General features: G+C 41.0%; 1 protein-coding gene across 1 annotated transcript in view; it reads left to right on the forward strand.

Moving 5' to 3' along the window:
* Positions 1 to 24417, forward strand: part of LOC110530624 (leucine-rich melanocyte differentiation-associated protein) — a 460113-nt gene that overhangs the window by 219204 nt on the left and 216492 nt on the right. The window lies entirely within an intron of this gene.

The following is a 24417-nucleotide window of genomic DNA, read 5'->3' on the forward strand; positions in this document are numbered from 1 at the left end:
TCTGACACAGCGGCTGGATTAACAAGATGTTCATCTTTTAAATTATGTAAGATACATGTATTTACAAGAATGTTTACTATAACAAATGGTTAATTTAGAATTTTGGCCTGGTGGGACGTTAGCGTCTCACCTACCCTAAAGAGGTAATTCCAGAAAATGATGCCATGGCTTTAGAAGCTTCTGATTGGCTAACTGACATCATTTGAGTCAATTGGAGGGGTACCTGTATATGTATTTTGAGGCCTACCATAAAACTCATTGCCTCTTTGCTTGACATCATGTGAAAATCAAAAGAAATCAGCCAAGACAATTGTAAACTTCCACAAGTCTGGTTCATCCTTGGGAGCAATTTCCAAATGCCTGAAGGTACCACGTTCATCTGAACAAACAATAGTACTCAAGTATAAAAACCATGGGACCACACAGCCGTCATGCCGCTCAGGAAGGAGACGCGTTCTGTCTCCTAGAGATGAACGTACGTTGGTGCGAAAAGTGCAAATCAATCCCGGAACAACAGCAAAGGACCTTGTACTTTGCTTTGCTGCAAAGGATCGTACTTTTTGGAGAAATGTCCTCTGGTCTGATGAAACAAAAAATAGAACTGTTTGGCCTTAATGCCCATCATTATGTTTGGAGGAAAAATGGGGAGGCTTGCAAGCGGAAGAACCCCATCCCAACCTTGAAGCACAGGGGTGGAAGCATCATGTTGTGGGGGTGCTTTGCTGCAGGAGGGACTGTTGCACTTCACAAAATAGATGGCATCATGGGGGGGAAGGGAAATTATGTGGATATATTGAAGCAACATCTCAAGACATCAGTTAAAGCTTGGTTGCAAATGGGTCTTCCAAATGGACAACGACCCCAAGCATACTTCCAAGGTTGTGGCAAAATGGCTTAAGGACAACAAAGTCAAGGTATTGGAGTGGCCATCACAATGCCCTGACCTTAATCCTATAGAAAATGTGTGGGCAGAACTGAAAATGTGTGTGGCCTATTAACCTGAAGTCCAATACCCAGTTGCACAGGGCGGGGTCGAGACCCAGGGTCTCGAGCTTGATGACGAGTTTGGAGGGTACTATGGTGACTAGAGCTCAGCATTTAACACCATAGTACCCTCCAAACTCATCATCAAGCTCGAGACCCTGGGTCTCGACCCCGCCCTGTGCAACTGGTTACTGGACTTCCTGACGGGCCGCCTCCAGGTAGTGAGGGTAGGTAACAACATCTTCACCCCGCTGATCCTCAACACTGGGACCCCACAAGGGTGCGTTCTGAGCCCTCTCCTGTACTCCCTGTTCACTCATGACTGCGTGGCCACTCAATCATCAAGTTTGTAGACGACACAACAGTGGTAGGCTTGATTACCAACAACGACGAGACAGCCTACAGGGAGGAGGTGAGGGCCCTCGGAGTGTTGTGTCAGGAAAATAACCTCACACTCAACGTCAACAAAACAAAGGAGATGATGGTGGACTTTAGGAAACAGCAGAGGGAACACCCATCCACATTGACGGGACAGTAGTGGAGAGGGTAGTAAGTTTTAAGTTCCTCGGCGTACACATCACGGACAAACTGAATTAGTCCACCCACACAGACAGCGTGGTGAAGCAGCGCCTCTTCAACCTCAGGAGGCTGAAGAAATTTGGCTTGTCACCAAAAGCACTCACAAACTTTTACAGATGCAGAATCGAGAGCATCCTCTCGGGCTGTATCACCGCCAACCGTAAGGCTCTCCAGAGGGCAGTGAGGTCTGCACAACGCATCACCGGGGGCAAACTACCTGCCCTCCAGGACACCTACATCACCCGATGTCACAGGAAGGCCATAAAGATCATCAAGGACAAACAATCACCCGAGCCACTGCCTGTTCACCCCGCTATCATCCAGAAGACGAGGTCAGTACAGGTGCATCAAAGCAGGGACCGAGAGACTGAAAAACAGCTTCTATCTCAAGGCCATCAGACTGTTAAACAGCCACCACTAACATTGAGTGGATGCTGCCAACATATACTGACTCAAATCCAGCCACTTTAATAATTAAACATTTATGTGAAAAATGTATCACTAGCCACTTCATACAATGCCACTTAATATAATGTTTACATACCCTACATTACTCATCTCATACGTATATACTGTACTCGATACCATCTACTGTATCTTGCCTATGCCGTTCTGTACCATCACTCATTCATATATCTTTATGTACATATTCTTCATCCCTTTACACTTGTGTGTATAAGATAGTTGTTGTGAAATTGTTAGGTTAGATTACTCGTTCGTTATTAAGGCATTGTCGGAACTAGAAGCACAAGCATTTCGCTACACTCACATTAACATCTGCTAACCATGTGTATGTGACAAATACAATTTGATTTGAGTTACACCAGCTCTGTCAGGAGGAATGGGCCAAAATTCACCCAAGTTATTGTGGGAAGCTTGTTGAAGGCTACATTTTACCCAAGTTAAACAATTTAAAGGTAATGCTACCAGATACTAATTGAGTGTATGTAAACTTCTGACCCACTGGGAATGTGATGAAAGTAATCAAATCTGAAATAAATAATTATCTCTACTATTATTCTGACATTTCACATTCTTAAAATAAAGTGGTGATCCTAAGACAGGGAAGTTTTACTAGGATTAAATGTCAGGAATTGTGAAAAACTGAGTTTAAATGTATTTCGCTAAGGTGTATTTAAACTTCCGACTTCAACTGTACCTTCGCTCTCTCTCATTCTCTCCGCACACTAATCAAACCATCCATGAGATTGCAATTAGTCGGTCATATTGGAAAAAACAAACTGATCTGCTGCTCAGATTGATGGCTCAATGAAGCAGAGCGTATTCAGGTTCTGTTGGCCAGAAGACAGCTTCACTCTCTCTCTCTCTCTCTCTCTCTCTCTCTCTCTCTCTGTCTGTCTCTGTCTCTGTCTCTGTCTCTCTTTCTCTGTCTCTGTCTCTTTGTTCTAAGTGAATTTATGGTTTTAATTTCCCCTGAAATGCACAGTGCTCCCAGGTGTATGGCTGCCTGTCCATCCATCCACCTGGCGGTGGGGGTAGCTCTAAGGCTTGTGGGTAGTAGAGGTCACTCTGATTAATGGGCTCCCTCTTCCTCGCTGTCATCAGGAAGTCCGAGATACTCCTCCTCCTCTTTGTTACCCCACCAGCCGCAGGTGTGACAGAGCAGCCAATCACACACCTACATGTTTAAATCTGCCACATTTTTGGACCAAAAAAAGTCTCTTCAGCAAATACAAACAGCCCGCTGTTTTTGTCCCCGCTTTTCTGCCTGTGTCATTGCCTACCTGTCTCCTTATCTGTCTCCCTGTCCCCCTGCCTGTCTCCTTATCTGTCTCCCTGTCCCCCTGCCTGTCTCCCTACCTGCCTGCATGTCTCCCTCCCTGTCCCCCTGTCTGTCTCCTAACCTCCCTGCCTGTCTCCCTCCCTCCCTGTCACCCTCCCTGCCTGTCTCCCTCCCTGTCCCCCTCCCTGCCTGTCTCCCTCCCTGTCCCCCTGCCTGTCTCCTAACCTCCCTGCCTGTCTCCTAACCTCCCTGCCTGTCTCCATGCCTGCCTGTCTGTCTCCCTGCCTGCCTGTCTCCCTGCCTGTTAATACAGGCATGGGGCAGCAGGTAGCCTAGTGGTTAGAGAGTTGGGACAGTAATCGAAAGATTGCTGGATCGAATCCCCGAGTTGACAAGGTAGAAATATGTTGTTCTGCCCCTGAGAAAAGCAGTTAACCCACTGTTCCCCGGGTGCCGATCTCGTGGATGTCGATTAATGCAGCCCCCCACAAATCTCTGATTCAGAGGGGTTGGGTTAAATGCTAAAGACATTTCAGTTGAAGGCATTCAGTTGTACAACTGACTAGGTATCCCCCTTTCCCTTCCCTTACTGTCTTCAGGAGAGAGTGCTGGTGCTTATAATTACAAGTAAGTGGTAAATACTAGTGTCAGGCTGAGTAGAAATGGTTTCATTATGTCTCATTAACACCTCCTTGATTATAGTTCATTACTAGTGTTTGATAATAGAGGAGCAAAGTTGCCAGTCTGCAGACATGCACAAGCCATCTGGATCATTGGGAACCATATGCTGCCGCTTTACTGTGCAATGCTGCCTGGGACTGGAGCTGAGCTGTCAGGGACCCCAATGCATTCCGGTATTCTGCACCGCTACACACTATCAGGAAAACAAACATGCTGTGAGTCTTTCTGGGTAAGTCTCTAAGAGTTTTCAACACCTGGTTTGGGCACATTTTTCCCATTATTAATATTTTAAAAAAGCTCTGTCAAATTGGTTGTTGATCATTGCTAGACAACCATTTTCAGGTCATGCCATAGATTTTAAAGCGATTTTCAAGTACTCGACCACTCAGGAACATTCACTGTCTTCATGGTAACCGACTCCAGTGTCGATTTGGCCTTGTGTTTTAGGTTATTGTCCTGCTGAAAGGTGAAATCATGTCCCAGTCTCTAGTGGAAAGCAGACTGAACCAGGTTTTCCTCTAGCATTTTGCCTTTGGTTAGCTCCATTCCGTTTATTTTTTATACAAAAAAACTCCCCAGTCCTTAATGATTACAAGCATACCCATAACATGATGCAGCTACCACTATGCTTGAAAATATGAAGAGTGGTACTGGATTTGCCTCAAACACTTTGTATTGAGGAAAAAACTTTAATTGATTTGCAGTATTACTTTAGTGCCTTGTTGCAAACAGGAGGCATGTTTTGGAATATTTTTATTATGTACAGCAGTGGTATTCAAAATGGTATTTTGGGAAACAAAAATGAAGTGTACAGATTATTGTATGGGACAATATACAACCGTTTTTGAGAAAGATAATTTGAAAAATACAGTTTTATTGATTGTATTTATTGGTTGCTTTTCATTTTGATAAGAAATGAAAATGGAAGGAATTGAAGGTTATTTGTTGATGTAAAAATCGAAATTAACCAATTTAAAGTTGTGTCATTATTTTTTGGGTGGGGTAGGTCCCCAGAATTTTTGGCCGAAAAAAATGGGTCCCTTCTGAAAATACTGGAATACCACTGGTGTACAGGCTTCCTTCTTTTCACTCTGTCAATTATTGTGGAGTAACTACAATGCTGTTGAAATATTCAGAACCATTCAGAACCATTCAGATATTCAACTCTGTATCTGTTTTAATTGTATTTGTGGGGTACAGAGATGGGATATCTTTCAAAATGTCAAACACTATTATTGCACACAATCCATGCAACTAATAATGTGACTTGGTAAGCACATTTTTACTTATTTAGGCTTGCCATACAAAATGGGTTGAATACTTATTGACTCAAGACATTTCAGCTTTTTTTTAAAATTAATTAGTAAAAAATGTGAGGGTATTGTTGTCTATAATATCTTAAATTCAGGCTGTAACACAACAACATGTGGAACAAGTCAAGGGGTGTGAATACTTTCTGAAGGCTTATGTTTATAGAATACATATTTTGGATATTTTTTTATTTCAAAATCCAATAGCTACAATAAATAGGGCTACAATGAATAGAGATACATGATACAAGCATCATTCTCCATGGGTGTAATGGAGCTCCCCTTTGCCACTACAAACTCTGTTAAGAGGAAAGCTATATTCCACTTTCAGACTGCACTACCACTGCATAGATATACTGTACTGTATGCAAGTGCACATAACAGAATGGCACTATTAGAGTAAGCAGAAAAAGTATTGTATGCACATACACAGAACTCAAAACCAAATAGTGCTGTAAGGCTGCGTTTACACAGGTAGCCCATTTCTGACGTGTTGACAAATTATTGGCAAAAGATCTGATCTCATTGGTCAAAAGACCAATAATTGGGCAAAATATCAGAATTGGACTGCTTGTGTAAATGCTGTCTTAGAGTCCTTGTTTCAAATTGTAGAGAATTCTGAATGATTGCAATACCAATACATTTTTCATATTTTGTTACAACCTGTAATTAAAATACATTTTTGGGGTGGTTGTATCATTTGATTTACACAACATGCCTACAACTTTGAAGATGCAAAATATTTTTTATTGTGAAACAAACAAGAAATAAGAAAAAAAACGGAATACTTGAGCGTGCATAACTATTCACCCCCCCCCCCCCCCCCCCCCCCCCCCCCAAAGTCAATACTTTGTAGAGCCACCTTTTGCAGCAATTACAACTGCAAGGCTCTTGGGATATGTCTCTATAAGCTTGACACATCTAGCCACTGGGATTTTTGCCCATTCTTCAAGGCAAAACTGCTCCAGCTCCTTCAACTTGGATGGGTTCTGCTGGTGTACAGCAATCTTTAAGTCATAACACAGATTCTCAATTGGATTGAGGTCTGGGCTTTGACTAGGCCATTCCAAGACATTTAAATGTTTCCCCTTAACCATCCGAGTGTTGCTTTAGCAGTATGCTTAGGGTCATTGTCCTGCTGGTAGGTGAACCTCCATCCCAGTCTCAAATCTCTTGAAGACTGAAACAGGTTTCCCTCAAGAATTTCCCTGCGCCATCCATCATTCAATTTCCCTGTCCCTGCCGATGAAAAACATCCCTACAGCATGATGTTGCCTCCACCATGCACCATGGGATGGTGTTCTCGGGGTGATGAGAGGTGTTGGGTTTGCGCCAGACATAGCGTTTTCCTTGATGGCCAAAAAACTCCATTTTAGTCTCATCTGACCAGAGTACTTTCTTCCATATGTTTGGGGACTCTCCCACATGGCATTTGGCGAATACCAAACTTGTTTGCTTATTTTTTACTTTAAGCAATGTATTTTTTCTGGATACTCTTTTATAAAGCCCAGCTCTGTGGAGTGTACGGCTTGAAGTGGTCCTATGGACAGATACTCAGGGTTATCTTTGGTCTCTTTGTTCCCTCTCTGATTAATGCCCTCCTTGCCTGGTCCATGAGTTTTGGTGGGTGGCCCTCTCTTGGCAGGTTTGTTGTGGTGCCATATTCTTTCCATTGTTTAATAGTGGATTTAATGGTGCTCCGTGGGATGTTCAACGTTTCGGATGTTTTTATAACCCAACCATGATCTGTACATCTCCACAACTTTGTCTCTGTCCTGTTTGGAGAGATCCTTGGTATTCATAGTGCCGCTTGCTTGGTGGGGCCGCTTGCTTAGTGGTGTTGCAGACTGGGGCCTTTCAGAACAGGTGTATATACACTGAGATTATGTGACAGATCATGTGATACTTCTGTTGCACACAGGTGGACTTTATTTATGTGACCTATGGAGGTAATTGGTTGTACCACATCTTATTTAGGGGGTGAATACAGTTGAAGTCAGAAGTTTACATACACTTATGTTGGAGTCATTAAAACTCGTTTTTCAACCACTCCACTAATTGCTTGTTAATAAACTATAGTTTTGGCAAGTCAGTTAGGACATCTACTTTGTGCATGACACAACAATATTTTTCCAACAATTGTTTACAGACAGATTATTTAACTTATAATTCACTGTATCACAATTCCAGTGGGTCAGAAGTTTACAAATACTAAGTTGAATGTGCCTTTAAACAGCTTGGAATATTTAGAAAATTATGTCATGGCTTTAGAAGCTTCTGATAGGCTAATTGGCATAATTTGAGTCAATTGGAGGTGTACCTGTGGATGTATTTCAAGGCCTACCTTCAAACTCACTGCCTCTTTGCTTGACATCAAGGGAATATCAAAAGAAATCAGCCAAGACCTCAGAAAAAAAATTGTAGACCTCCACAAGTCTGGTTCATCCTTGGGAGCAATTTCCAAAAGCCTGAAGGTACCATGTTCATCTGTACAAACAATAGTACGCAAGTATAAACATGGGAGCATGGGACCACACAGCCGTCATACCGCTCAGGTAAGGAGACTCGTTCTGTCTCTTAGAGATTAACGTACATTGGTGAGAAAAGTGCAAATCAATCCCAGAACAACAGCAAAGGACACTTCACCAATTTGGACTGTTTTGTGTATGTCCATTACTTTAAATCCAAATAAAAATCTATTTAAATTACAGGTTGTGATACCACAAAATAGGAAAAATGCCAAGGTGGGTGAATACTTTTGCAAGGCACTGTACATGATGTTCCCGTACCCAAAACAGGATAGGTCTATTACAGTGAGTAGATGTCCCTGTTTTAAACAGTAGAGCAGTCTGGTATGAGACTTCATTAGGAGCCCAACAGAGCTTCCTCTCTCTGCCCCCTCCCCATAGAGTTTAGGAATAGAATCATTTTCAACAGCAGGCACCCTGCTGTAAACAAAATAAATGATCCTCCTCTTTAAAACGTCTGTCTGTCCCCCTTAATTAGCTACACACATATGTGAAATTAGCTATGATGCAGTTTGCTACCCTCAAAAAAACAGAACAAAGAGAAAGATAAATTGTTCCTTATTGGCAAAGTATAAAAGTAAAGATTTGCCGTACGTAGCATTTGTCATGCTTAATTGTGGGATCAATTAGAATTTGGTGGCATAATGATGATTTATCAGTGTTTTTGTGTAATTTGATATTCATTAAGTCAGTCAGACACACACGGCGATCAGCTTGTTAAAATTGTTTCCTTTTCTTGTCTTGAAGGGAGGCTTGTGAACGCAATTGGCTCAAAGTTTAGAGAAACTTGACGCTTGACTGACTGCACAGTATGGCAGCTCACTTAAACAAACCCCATTGTGTTGTGCAGTTCGTTGTTGGATTGTACTCCCTCTTCAGTTGCTGCAGATGAAAAGGTTTTTGCATTGGGCTTCTACTGCATCCACGTTAAATAGCATGACATATAAGTATGACATATAAGTATGACACATGTCAAACCACATACTGTGATTGTTCGAACAGATAAATAATCTTCATCAATCAAATGTTTCAGCCTAATGCCCATGGTCTGACTTTTCAAACACACAGAAGCATATAGGGCTCCTGAGTGGCACAACGGTATAAGGCACTGCATCTCAGTGCTAGAGGCGTCACTACATACCCTGGTTCGATTCCAGGCTGAATCACAATCGGTCATGATTGGGAGTCCCATAGGGCGGTGCACAATTGGCCCAGCATCGTCCGGGTTTGGCCAGGGTAGGCCGTCATTGTAAATAAGAATTTGTTCTTAACTGACTTGCCTAGTTAAATAAAATGTAAATAAAGACTGACGGCTCTGAAACTATATCTTTAAGAGGCTTATATTGAGCTACTAAGCCATTATGTCATTATAAAGTTTGCCAGTGACATTGAGATCACAGCCTTGTCGGCCATCTTGTTTCTGCTTGCCCTTCCTGTGTAATGAGCTTGACTAGCTAACGGCCTCCTAATTGAATTACACAGCATATTAATTATTATTTTCCTGATTGTCAAAGTAAGTGCTAAGTTCAGCTCTAAAGGTAGGTCACAGATTGTCAATGTTAAAGGAACAACATTAACTTATTGGTATATTGTGCCTGTGACAGCAGAGGCTTACCAAATACACAGTGGCCTAACCTTACTTCCCACTGAAAAACACAAGTGAATAACATGAACAAGTAGCTCTTACTTCCATTTGAATGATGACACGGACTCATATTGCTCAAAGGAAGGAGGTTGGTAGCATTGGTCATGCAAAGCAGTGTCGTTTGGGCTGCGCATAATGCAAACACACACACACACATTCTGGGCTGCGCATAATGCTGACACACACACACACACACTGTCGTTTGGGCTGTGCATAATGCAAACACACACACAATGTGTCGTTTGGACTGCTCGTAATGCTAACACACACACACACACTGTGTCGTTTGGACTGCTCGTAATGCTAACACACACACACACTGTGTCGTTTGGGCTGCGCATAATACTAACACAAACCCACATACACACTGTGTCGTTTGGACTGCGCATAATACTAACACACACCCACACTGTGTCGTTTGGGCTGCGCATAATGCTAACATTTCATTATGCACATGTAATGCATGCTGTTGAGAGCACCAGACAGGACTGATGGAGCTTTGACATGCCCTCGTTTAATCTAGCGGTCTGTAGATCTAGGCCAAGTGGAGGGGGATCCAGCTCCAGAGCGCCAAACGATTCAAGCACAGGACAAGACTCCCATTCAAACGGCTAGGGGGTTTCCTCCTTATTCATTTCCTTAGATTACCATCAAATGTGTATCGCCAGCAGAGAGTGTTGTTATTGACTGACTGAGATGCACTGCCTTTCCTTTGCTTTCTCTTGTCATTAGTTGACACATTAGTTGACGCCCTGACATTTTCATATGTGTCTTTGCTAATGCCTGCAAATTGCTCCACTGGAGAACGTGAGAAGTGAACAGATTATTGGAATAAGATTCAGCTTGACTTCAGACGGTGCTTCGGCGCTCCCCTTCCCCTTCACACACAGAATACAAATTGTAACCTGTTTTTTGGAGTCCAATAGGCGGCAAATCGTAATAGTCTTTGACAACATCAATTTTGGCACAACAATATGCATAATGTACCTAAATTGGAAACCTAGCCTGAGAACAAAGTAAATGTACATGGTTAGGTTCCTGAGGATGTCGGATATTATATTCTGTCATGCAAGCTCTGTGGAGAGGAGAGCAGTGAAAAGGCTGGGAGAGCTTAACAATGGATATCACTGGAAAGTGCTTTTAAAGTTAAGGCTGATGGATGGCTTGTCAAAAAAAATAATTGCACTGCAGGGAAAGTGGGCCTGTGTGAGCCTGGTGGGGGAGAGGGTCTAGGGGATGAGGGGGGGGATGCGATCAGCAAAGAGCATGATGGGAAGTGACAGTGGTCTGTCAGAAGGCAGTGGCTGCCCAGAGAAGTGTGAAGACGGAGCTATGAGGTGGCAGGAGAGAGCAGGCTGTCAGAGCGGGAAAGTGGCTTTAAAACGACAAAAACCAAAGGAATCCGCCTGTCAGCTCTGCTCAGCCAAGCCAACACTAAGAGGAGAAAGGAAAATGGAGAGAAGGAGAGGAAGAATAAAGGATACTGGTGGGGAAAAAAGGGAGAGAGGTGGGGAGATAGTCAAGAAAGGTTGAGAGGGAGAGAGAGGAGGAAGGGAGGGCGGGAAAGAAAGGTAAGGAAGGACCAATAGAGAGAAGCAGTGAGCACAGAGAAGTATGTAGGTGTGTGGCAGCAGGATAGACGTGAAGGGAGATTGTGTGGGACAGAGGAACAGGCCCAACCGTCAATTATGGTGAAGAGGCAGAGGCTTCCTGCTCACTGTCGCTCTGTCGCTCGGTCTCAGTGGAGGAGCACTACTGCATCTGGGCGTGTATACTATCGGGATGGTCAGTCAGTCACTACACTGCCTCTCAAACTCTATACTTTACAGTCCTAATGAGGTCTTCATCCAAATATTTCCTCTTAATACTCTATACCTGCTGTCGAAACTGGTTGAAATGACATCATTAGAACCAATATGATTGAAACTATATCACTATAACTTCATTGGTTGTAAACAGGTTGTAACAACATAATCTCAACCAGTTTTGTCTGCTGGGGATAATGAAATGACAATATATGCAAACAGACAGACATCCATACATATTGTATAGACAGACATTGTAAAAACAGACATACATATTGTACAAGACAGACAGACATATTGTACAGACAGACATATTGTACAGACAGACATATTGTACAGACAGACATATTAGACAGACAGACATATTTTACAGACAGACATATTGTACAAGACATACATACGTATTGTACAAGACAGACATATTGTACAAGACAGACATAGTGTACAGACAGACATATTATACAAGACAGACAGACATATTATACAACAGACAGACATATTGTACAGACAGGCATATTGTACAGACAGGCAGACATATTGTACTGACAGACAGAGGTACTGTGCAAGACAGACAGACAGACATATTTTACAGACAGACAGACATATTGTACATACAGGCATACATATTGTACAGACAGACATGCATATTGTACAGACAGACAGACATATTGTACATACATGCATACATATTGTACAAACAGCCAGACATATTGTACATAATATACAGACATATTGTACAGACAGACATATTATACAGACAGGCATACAGATTGCATAGACAGACATACATACTGTACATACAGACTGGCATACAGATTGTACAGACATACATACATACTAGACATACATACATACATATTGAACATACAGACAGACAGAGATTGTACATACATACATACATACATACTAGACATACATACATACATATTGAACATACAGACAGACATAGAGATTGTACATACATACATACTGAACATACAGACAGACATACATACTGTACATACAGATTGTACAGACAGACATTCATATTGTACATAATATACAGACATACATATTGTACAGACAGACATACATACTGTACATACAGATTGTACAGACAGGCAGACATACTGTACATATTCTACAGACAGGCAGACATTCATACATACTTAACAGACAGACATAATGTACATATTATACAGACATATATACATACTGTACATAATATACAGACAGACATTGTACAGACAGACAGACTGACATAGTGTACAGACAGACAGACACATTGTACAGACAGACATACACATTGTACAGACAGACATACTGTACATGCATACATATTATACAGACAGACAGACATATTGTACAGCCAGACAGACATACTGTACAAGACAGACAGATATATTGTACAGACAGACATACATACATAGTGTACAGACATAGTGTACAGACAGCCAGACATATTGTACATACAGACATACATACTGTACATACAGATTGTACAGACAGACATACATACATACTGTACATACAGGCAGACATACAGATTGTATAGACAGACAGACATATACAGTGCCTTGCGAAAGTATTCGGCCCCCTTGAACTTTGCGACCTTTTGCCACATTTCAGGCTTCAAACATAAAGATATAAAACTGTATTTTTTTGTGAAGAATCAACAACAAGTGGGACACAATCATGAAGTGGAACGACATTTATTGGATATTTCAAACTTTTTTAACAAATCAAAAACTGAATAATTGGGCGTGCAAAATTATTCAGCCCCCTTAAGTTAATACTTTGTAGCGCCACCTTTTGCTGCGATTACAGCTGTAAGTCGCTTGGGGTATGTCTATCAGTTTTGCACATCGAGAGACTGACATTTTTTCCCATTCCTCCTTGCAAAACAGCTCGAGCTCAGTGAGGTTGGATGGAGAGCATTTGTGAACAGCAGTTTTCAGTTCTTTCCACAGATTCTCGATTGGATTCAGGTCTGGACTTTGACTTGGCCATTCTAACACCTGGATATGTTTATTTTTGACCCATTCCATTGTAGATTTTGCTTTATGTTTTGGATCATTGTCTTGTTGGAAGACAAATCTCCGTCCCAGTCTCAGGTCTTTTGCAGACTCCATCAGGTTTTCTTCCAGAATGGTCCTGTATTTGGCTCCATCCATCTTCCCATCAATTTTAACCATCTTCCCTGTCCCTGCTGAAGAAAAGCAGGCCCAAACCATGATGCTGCCACCACCATGTTTGACAGTGGGGATGGTGTGTTCAGCTGTGTTGCTTTTACGCCAAACATAACGTTTTGCATTGTTGCCAAAAAGTTCAATTTTGGTTTCATCTGACCAGAGCACCTTCTTCCACATGTTTGGTGTGTCTCCCAGGTGGCTTGTGGCAAACTTTAAATGACACTTTTTATGGATATCTTTAAGAAATGGCTTTCTTCTTGCCACTCTTCCATAAAGGCCAGATTTGTGCAATATACGACTGATTGTTGTCCTATGGACAGAGTCTCCCACCTCAGCTGTAGATCTTTGCAGTTCATCCAGAGTGATCATGGGCCTCTTGGCTGCATCTCTGATCAGTCTTCTCCTTGTATGAGCTGAAAGTTTAGAGGGATGGCCAGGTCTTGGTAGATTTGCAGTGGTCTGATACTCCTTCCATTTCAATATTATCGCTTGCACAGTGCTCCTTGGGATGTTTAAAGCTTGGGAAATCTTTTTGTATCCAAATCCAGCTTTAAACTTCTTCACAACAGTATCTCGGACCTGCCTGGTGTGTTCCTTGTTCTTCATGATGCTCTCTGCGCTTTTAACGGACCTCTGAGACTATCACAGTGCAGGTGCATTTATACGGAGACTTGATTACACACAGGTGGATTGTATTTATCATCATTAGTCATTTAGGTCAACATTGGATCATTCAGAGATCCTCACTGAACTTCTGGAGAGAGTTTGCTGCACTGAAAGTAAAGGGGCTGAATAATTTTGCACGCCCAATTTTTCAGTTTTTAATTTCTTAAAAAGGTTTGAAATATCCAATAAATGTCGTTCCACTTCATGATTGTGTCCCACTTGTTGTTGATTCTTCACAAAAAAATACAGTTTTATATCTTTATGTTTGAAGCCTGAAATGTGGCAAAAGGTCACAAAGTTCAAGGGGGCCGAATACTTTCGCAAGGCACTGTATACTGTGCATACAGACAGACATGCACATTGTACAGACAGACAGGCATACATACATACTAGACATACAGACTGACATATTGTACAGACAGACATAGACATTGTACAGACATACATACTGTACATACAGACAGACATACAGATTGTGCAGACAGACAGACATATTGTATAGACAGGCATACATACTCTACATATGGGCAGACATACAGATTGTGTAGACAGACAGGCATACATACTGTACATACAGACAGACATACAAATTCTACAGACAGACATACTAGACATACAGACAGACATATTGTACAGACAGACATACAGATTGGACAGACATGCATACTGTACATACAGACAGACATACAGATTGTACAGACATACATATTGTATAGACATACATACATACTTTACATAGAGACATACATACATATTGTACAGACATACATATTGTACATACAGACATACATACTGTACATACAGATTGTACAGACAGACATACATACATACTGTACATACAGGCAGACATACAGATTGTATAGACAGACAGACATATATACTGTGCATACAGACAGACATGCATATTGTACAGACAGACATACACATTGTACAGACAGACATACACATGGACAGACATACATACATATTGTACAGACATACAGACAGACAGGCACATTGTACAATACAGACATGCATATTGTACAGACAGACATACACATTGTACAGACAGACATACACATGGACAGACATACATACATATTGTACAGACACAGAGACAGACATACATACTGTACATACAGACAGACATGCAGATTGTACAGACATACATACATACTAGACATACAGACAGACATACATACTGTACATACAGACAGACATACATATTGTATAAACATACAGACATACATACTGTGCATGCATACAAACATACATATTGTACAGACAGACAGACATCCAGATTGGACAGACATACATACTGTACATACATACAGACATACAGATTTTGCAGACAGACAGACATATTTTACAGACAGACAGACAGATTTTACAGACATACATACAGATTGTACAGACATACATATTGTATAGACATACATACATACTTTACATACAGACATACATATTTTACAGACAGGCAGACGTACATACATACTGTACAGACAGATATAATGTACATATTATACAAACAGACATACATACTGTACAGACAGATATAATGTACATATTATACAAACAGACATACATACTGTACAGACAGATATAATGTACATATTATACAAACAGACATACATACTGTACAGACAGATATAATGTACATATTATACAAACAGACATACATACTGTACATATTATACAGACAGGCAGACAGACATACTATTCATAATATACAGACATACATATTGTACAGACAGACAGAGTGTACAGACAGACAGGCATATTGTACAAGACAGACATGCATATTGTACAGACAGACAGACATACACATTGTACAGACATACATACTTATTGTACAGACAGACATACACATTGTACAGACAGACATACACATTGTACAGACATACATACATATTGTACAGACATACATACATATTGTACAGACATACATACATATTGTACAGACACACAGACAGACATACTGTACAAGACAGACAGATATATTGTACAGACATATTGTACAGACAGCCAGACATATTGTACAGACAGACCTACATACTGTACATATAGGCAGACATACAGATTGTGTAGACAGACAGACATACATACTGTACATACAGACAGACATGCAGATTGTACAGACAGACAGGCATACAGATTGTACAGACATACATACATACTAGACATACAGACATACATACATAATGTACATACAGACAGACATACATATTGTATAAACATACAGACATACATACTGTACATGCAGACAAACATACATATTGTACAGACAGACAGACATACAGATTGGACAGACAGACATACAGATTTTACAGACAGACATACAGATTTTACAGACAGACATACAGATTGTACAGACAAACATACATACAGACAGACAGACATACAGATTGTACAGACAAATAGACATACTAATTGTATAGACAAACAGACAGACAAACAGACATACATACTGTACATACAGACATGCATACAGATTGTACAAACAGACATAGATACTGTACAGACAGACATAATGTACATATTGTACAACATGTTCTTTAGTATTTGAACTGGTGGAATAAATAGATCAATAAGGCCTGTCTTGTTTCTCTGCCTAGTCTTGACCTTGTATGAAAGGCACTTCACATTAATTCCACATGCAGAGAGGGTGGAGGAGAGGAGAGGAGCTAAGAGGGTGGTGTTGATTGCTTAGAAACTATTTCTCTTGACTTTTTCCTCATTTTGTTGTTACAGCCTGAATTTAAAATGGATTAAATTGAGATTGTGTGTCACTGATCTACACACAATACGCCATAATATCAAAGTGGAATTACTTTTTAGAAATGTTTATAAATTAATAAAAAATGTAAAGCTGAAATGTCTTGAGTCAATAAGTATTCAACCCTTTTGTTATGGCAAGCCTGAATAAATTCAGGAGTAAAAGTGTTCTTAACAAGTCACATAATAGATTACATGGAGTCACTCTGTGCAATAATACTTTTTAACATGATTTTTAAGGATTTGTTTGTCGTCGGGAAGGACTAGGTAGTTTTTTAGGATTAAAAAAAATGGAATGTGGCTAAACACAGGCAAAATCCAAGAGGAAAACCTGGTTCAAGCTGCTTTCCAACAGACAATGGGAGGCAAATTCACCTTTCAGCAGGACAATTACCTGAAACACAAGGCCAAATATACACTGGAGTTCCTTACCAAGAAGACATTGAATGCTCCTGAGTGGCCTAATTACAGTTTTGACATAAATTGGCTTGAAAATCGATCGCAAAACCTAAAAATGCCTGTCTAGCAATGATCAACAACCAATTTGACAGAGCTTGAAGAATTCTTTAAACAATAATGGTAGAATATTGTACAATCAAGGTGTTTTATTTTCCATAATAAAAAAAGTTAGTATTCTTGTAGAGCGTTGACAATTTTTTTTAAATGTAATCCATTTTAATCCCACTTTGTAACGCAACAAAATGTGGAAAAGGTCCAGGGGTGTGAATACTCTCTGAAGGCACTAAACAGTATGTTGTCTTGTCTTTACTATCATTAAATTAAGACTTTTAGTTTTTATCAAAGATTCTCTGTAATTAGTATTACGCGATTAAACTGATTAATCATGTAACTGTAATTAACTAGGAAGTCGGGGCACCAAAGAAAATATTCAGATTACAAAGTTATCATTTCCTAAAATAACTTTTCAGATATTTTATATCTGATCAAATATTCTTCTGATTAATGAATTATTTATTTTACCTCACGTTAGTCTCATTCCAAACTTCGTAAATTGTTGGTTATCTGCACGAACCCAGTCTTCAGTATGAGTCATCCAATTGTCTTAAATAATTTATTTATTACTCTACTAAGTAATTCACAGAAATGCATAAACAAACAAACAAAGTCAATATGGTTACAAGAAATGATAAGGGAATGTTCCCTAGTGGGCTAAACCGGCATCGCGGCTTGGTGGACAAAACTGGGAGTGGGGGTCAGCTGAGAAGTCACTACAGAGTTGATAATTATAACAATTGGAATGCTAATCCTTTGCACACGAATCATCACTCATTCGGGAACAATTGCAATCAATATATATGTTTACGCTCAGTGTGTCGTCTTGATCGCTGGTGAAAAGTTTGTTTCTTTTGTAGAATTGTCCATCTCTCTCCCTCTCTCTCTCTGTTGTGGTTAGAGTGTATTGTTCAGAGTGACATTCCTTAATTCGTTATAGAATGGATGTTTCGGCGGTTGTCGTTCTTCGTGTTCAATGATACTGAATTCCTAGCTGCAGAATTAATATCAAAGACTTGTTCTTATTCTGTCAGTATCGATAGTCTAAGAGTTTAACCACGTGGTATGGTTAAAAGATTCAGCAATGGTCTACAACCTTTGTACTCCCGTGATTGAGAGAAACATGGTCTGGTGATAATTTCTCAAAGTTATGTTTTATTCGGAATTGCAGAAAAGGGGCTGTCCCAGGATGCCTGACCCTAACTGGGCTCAGGGGCGGTCCTCTGATTTAGTTCAACTCAAAAGGGAATAGGAGTTTCCTTCATTAAACAGGCCAAAATCACATTAAACAATTTTACAAACAGGATCATACTCACTCATTCATCTTATCTTCAACAATTAGATGTAAACCTCATATCTGAGGCTATTATATAAACAGCGTTATGGTAATGTGGCCTCACCGTCTCCCATGAGCTTCCCCATGTTGTAACAAACGGACCAGTTCGTAGCTGGATTCTTCACCGATCTTTTATACTTTCTCCGGAACATGACATTTGTTCGAACCTCAAGTTCTGTGAGGTGGAAGAAATTCCTTTGTTCTCTATGAAAATTCACTGTCTCTTATACCGTGTGGCCATGAGGCAGGGTTTTGGAATTTACGTCAGGAATTTACGACCTCTCTCTGACCACAGCAGTCTGGTTGAAGGAGGCAAGGGGGAGGCAGGGAGAGGGGGATGGGGCTTGCTGTACCCAAAGAGGGCAACGTCATAACAATGTATCCACTCCATACCAGTATATACGCCAGTCCACGGGCTTCTGTTTCTGGTTTCTAGCTATGGTGATAGAGTTATGGGTTTACCCCAAAGAAAAACAAGTTATTTCTTTAATATAATGAATATATTTAGATGGTTAAACCATACTGTAGTAAGTGTAGGTCTATTGGCCAGACAGATGACAATGAGGAAATATGTATGTTGATATTCAGAACTTTACTGAATGTGAGTGAGCTGAGATGAGGTGAGGTGAGGTGAGGTGAGTGAGATGAGATGAGGTGAGATGAGATGAGGTGAGATGAGGTGAGGTGAGGTGAGATGAGGTGAGTGAGATGAGATGAGATGAGGTGAGTGAGATGAGGTGAGTGAGATGAGGTGAGTGAGATGAGGTGAGTGAGATGAGGTGAGTGAGATGAGGTGAGTGAGATGAGGTGAGATGAGGTGAGTGAGATGAGGTGAGATGAGGTGAGATGAGGTGAGGTGAGGTGAGATGAGGTGAGATGAGGTGAGATGAGATGAGATGAGGTGAGGTGAGGTGAGGTGAGTGAGATGAGGTGAGTGAGATGAGGTGAGCTGAGGTGAGGTGAGGTGAGTGAGATGAGGTGAGTGAGATGAGGTGAGATGAGGTGAGATGAGGTGAGATGAGGTGAGGTGAGTGAGATGAGGTGAGTGAGATGAGGTGAGTGAGATGAGGTGAGTGAGATGAGGTGAGTGAGGTGAGATGAGGTGAGTGAGATGAGGTGAGTGAGATGAGTGAGATGAGGTGAGATGAGGTGAGTGAGATGAGGTGAGGTGAGTGAGATGAGGTGAGATGAGGTGAGATGAGGTGAGTGAGATGAGGTGAGTGAGATGAGGTGAGATGAGGTGAGTGAGATGAGGTGAGTGAGATGAGGTGAGATGAGGTGAGTGAGATGAGGTGAGATGAGGTGAGATGAGGTGAGTGAGCTGAGGTGAGTGAGATGAGATGAGGTGAGTGAGATGAGGTGAGTGAGGTGAGTGAGATGAGGTGAGTGAGTGAGTGATTAAGGGAGTGAGATGAGGTGAGTGAGATGAGGTGAGATGAGGTGAGATGAGGTGAGTGAGGTGAGATGAGGTGAGTGAGATGAGGTGAGTGAGATGAGGTGAGTGAGGTGAGTGAGATGAGGTGAGTGAGTGAGTGATTGAGGGAGTGAGTAATATTGATTGATGTGGTTTATCTTGATGCCCAACTTGGTTTCAGAGGATTTGGTATTATTCTGTATGTAAATCTGAGACACTCCCGTTTATATGTTACGTTTTGTATGGTATTAATTAATTTATGGATGTCCGTTACCATTTTGTGTAATATGTTAGGAATTATAATTTGCGTTATAGGTTATACATTTTCAAAGTGTACAAAATGTTACGAATGTGCAAAAATGTATGATATGTTACGAATTCTAGCGTGGTGCTAGGCTAACATTAGCTAGCTGGCTTACGTTAACTAGGCTAGGAGTTAAGGTTAGCGTTACATTTACGAGTTAGGTTAAAGAGTTATGGTTATGGTTAGGGGAATGGTTAGATAAAAGGGGTAGCTAAGAAGTTAAGTTGTTGCAAAGTAGCTAGTAGCAAAGTAGTTGAAAAGTTGCTAATTAGTTAAAATGCTAAAGTTGTCCATGACCAGATTAGAACTTGTGCTATACGGCCACCCATCCACCCCGACTAATTTGTGTGTCCCGGATTTACATGTACTATGTTACTTCTATGAGACCAGGCTGTGATGCCATATGAAACAGACACACACAGTACTATCTGTGTTGAAAAATGAATCAGATATATGGCTTTAATTTAACTGAATAAAATATGAAATGTAGGTTTTTATTAAAACTATTCACTCTTTTCAACAGTATATTAAAGCATGCAAGTACACAAGTTACTAAAGGCATACTGCAATGGACATCTCAGTATAAGCGGAATGCATTTCCTGAAAGCCTCGTAAGTAGGAATATATGCTCATCGTTAGCCTTGCGTTGCAGTATGTGTGATACATCAAGCTCCATGATCTGTGTCTTCACATTCATATGCAATTACTCCGGACATCATTTATTCCTCATTAAGAGCAGCTAGATAATTAAAGTCCTCTGTAGATTCTTTGAAAGTTAAATTAAGCTCTCATTTTCTACAAATATAAACCATCAGATTTAAAGGGCCACTAACCACATCGTCACATGGTGAAAAGGAGAACATATCATTACAGAAGAGAGAACTTATCATTATGATGATGATATAGTGATATGTTATCCTGTCTCAGCCTGTGGTAGCACGTACAGCGCGGGGGAAGGGCTTGATTCAGAGGCTGAAGAGAGACTGTAATCTTGTTTTTACTGGTGATGAGAAGCCTACAGAAAAGTAGTATGAAGTTCAACTATTTAATTATATGACTGGAATTACTGTATAGACTACATGACCAAAGGTATGTGGACTCCCCTTGAAATGTATATATTCTGCTATTTCATCAACACCTGTTGCAGACAGGTGTATAAAATCGACCACACAGCCATGCAATTTCCAGAGACAGACATTGGCAGTAGAATGGCCTTACTGAAGAGCTCAGTGACTTTCAATGTGCCACCATCATAGAATGTCACCTTTTCAACATCTCAGTTTGTCACATTTCTCTCCTGCTAGAGCTGTCCCAGTCAGCTGTAAGTGCTGTTATTGTAAAGTGGAAACATCTAGGAGCAACAACGGCTTAGCCACGAACTGGTAGGACACACAAGCTCACAGAACGGGACCGCCAAGTGCTGAAGTTTGTGTAAAAATCCTCTGTCCTTGGGTTGCAACACTCACTACCGAGTTCCTCTGGAAGCAACGTCAGTACAATAACTGCTCGTCGGGAGCTGAAAGGAAGCATGTCCCCACAGCAGTGTTCCAACATCTAGTGGAAAGCCTTCCCCAAAGAGTGGAGGCTGTTGTAGCAGCAAAGGGGGAACCAACTCCATGTTAATGCCCATGACTTTTGAATAAGATGTTAGACGAGCAGGTGTCCACATTCTTTTGGCCATGTAGTGTATCATCACAAACAAACATTCTCACACTAATCCTTTAGGTCTATTTTTTGGTCCTAGTTAAGTGACATCATCAGTGGTTCATTCCATGTACACACCTTTTTAATTTGAGATATTTAGGCCTACGCTGAACTATTATTTCAACCTCCATTTATCCAACATTTTCAACATTACGTCACAGCATATCAGAACATCTTTGTCATAAATGTAAAGGTTTTTCTTTACTCTATAGTATATAAAAGGTATAGTAGCAGAAAGCTCTTTGACACATTAATGAAGAAAGACACTGATCCAGAGCTGTGTGTCCAGGCAGGGAGAGAGGTAGTACGTCCAGTCCTGATTGGTAGAATGATATATGGACTGCCCTAACAAAGGAGTGCTTGGTAAGCCATGTGCCTGTAGTAGAGAGAGAAATGGATGGAGAGAAAGAGATATGAAGGATGGTAGATAGAGAGAATGGATGGATAGCCAGGCCTCTTTAGAAAGGGAAGGCTATATTGGCCTTCCTCTAAGACAGAGAGAGCAGAGGAGAGGGAGAGTCCACACCACAGAACCATTGATCTGTAGCTGCCAACGACAGGCAAGAACTCTGCAATAATCATGACAAATGACTGCATCCTCCACCGGATGAGGAACTGCCGATAATCACGGACCCCCCAAAAAAACAACTAACAGCAAGGTCGCAGGAGAGAGGGGAGAGCCCTGGTATTCCCATACCTCTCAATACTCCTGAGGACAGAGAGACAGCTTAGAGAGAGTGAGAGATCTTGCAGTGTTTGTGAATTGGACATTGACCCAAATAGAAAGATAGAGCATTGTTTAGCTTTCTAGTGTCTTATACACCTGAGCGCTTTCCAGACTCCATCCATATCAAATACATTTACTAATGTGTTGTCATTAAACAAATCGGTCCACTAATATCAATCTTTCCACTAATATCAATATTTTCATATCAATATATTACCCCCTATATCAATCTCTACATTCTAGTTTACTATATCAATCTCTACATTCTAGTTTACTATATCAATCTCTACATTCTAGTTTACTATATCAATCACGACATTAAAGTTTACTATATAAATTCCTACATTCTAGTCTACTGTAGCTGCTCTGTTGTGTGCTTAGAAAAATCTGCAGTTCTAGCACCCACTCTTCTCCCCTGAATCCTCCTCAGGAAGAATAAGTGTCTTCTCCCATTGTGTTCTGTGTTTTGAACCCCTACAACACCATTAAGCAGGAGAAAGAATGAGGCTCCTCATAGTATTCTGCTCTCAGCGTAAAGTCATTTAGGTGGGACCGTTAGTCTTCGTAGATTAGAGTAAAACAATAATGATTAAATTGCCGCGCAAATCAATCTGCTCCCTGATAGGCATGATCTGTAACGGTTTCTCTCTCTTTCCCTCCTTCCCTCCCTTTCTCCCGCTCTCTTTTTCTCTCTCTCACTCCCTCGCTCTCGCTCTCTCTCTCCATTTGGCTATCCACTCCCTCTCTCTTCCTCTCCCTCCTCATTCTCTCTCCCTCCTGCCCTCCCTTTCTCCCCATCCATCTATCCCCAGTCTATCTGGCAGCAGCCCCGCCTGTCTCTGGATGAGGCATTTTCTAATCAGCTTTATCACTCTTATCTGAATGTATCTTATTCAGGGAAAATGACAATATATTAGCGGGTGTGTATGATACACAAGGTGACCCTGCTGACTTAATGACATAATACATTATCCTTAATGAAGTCAATATCTACTCTTTTAGCTGTCTGTCTGTCAGGCCGATTAATTACGGTGTCATTAAAGTTAGCTCTCTTTTCATTTGAGCTTGGCAAGTGGCATAAAACTAATGTTCTTAGTTATCAGCCACTGAAATAGGATGGAAGGTTGGAGGAAATTACACAGAGGGTGAGGGGGGTCTCCCACGGACCACCACAGGGGTCTTTTCAACGACACTAGCTAGCCTGACGACACTAGCTAACAACTTCTAACAGAATGTGTTTGCAGTATGGGTGCAGCAGTATACACGTGCCATATACTGTACCGCAATATACTGTATTAGGGTACTGATGGAACAATGCCCCATTTCTATCTCATATGGGGTTATATAGGGCAAAGTCACTGATTTGAAGCCAGGCTGGACTTCATACTCTCCCTAGTCACATGAGTGGTTTAGGTACAAGCAGCAGCGCTTCCTAATCATGTCCAGTTTGACTGGCAGGTTGTGAGTAGCTTTAAGTGGTAAATATGGTGTCTGGCTGTGACTGCCTCTCTAACGGGGACTTGGGGCCAGTGGCACAGGCCTCCCAAACTCA

Source organism: Oncorhynchus mykiss, chromosome 1, assembly GCF_013265735.2.
Source record: "Oncorhynchus mykiss isolate Arlee chromosome 1, USDA_OmykA_1.1, whole genome shotgun sequence".
Taxonomy (NCBI): domain Eukaryota; kingdom Metazoa; phylum Chordata; class Actinopteri; order Salmoniformes; family Salmonidae; genus Oncorhynchus; species Oncorhynchus mykiss.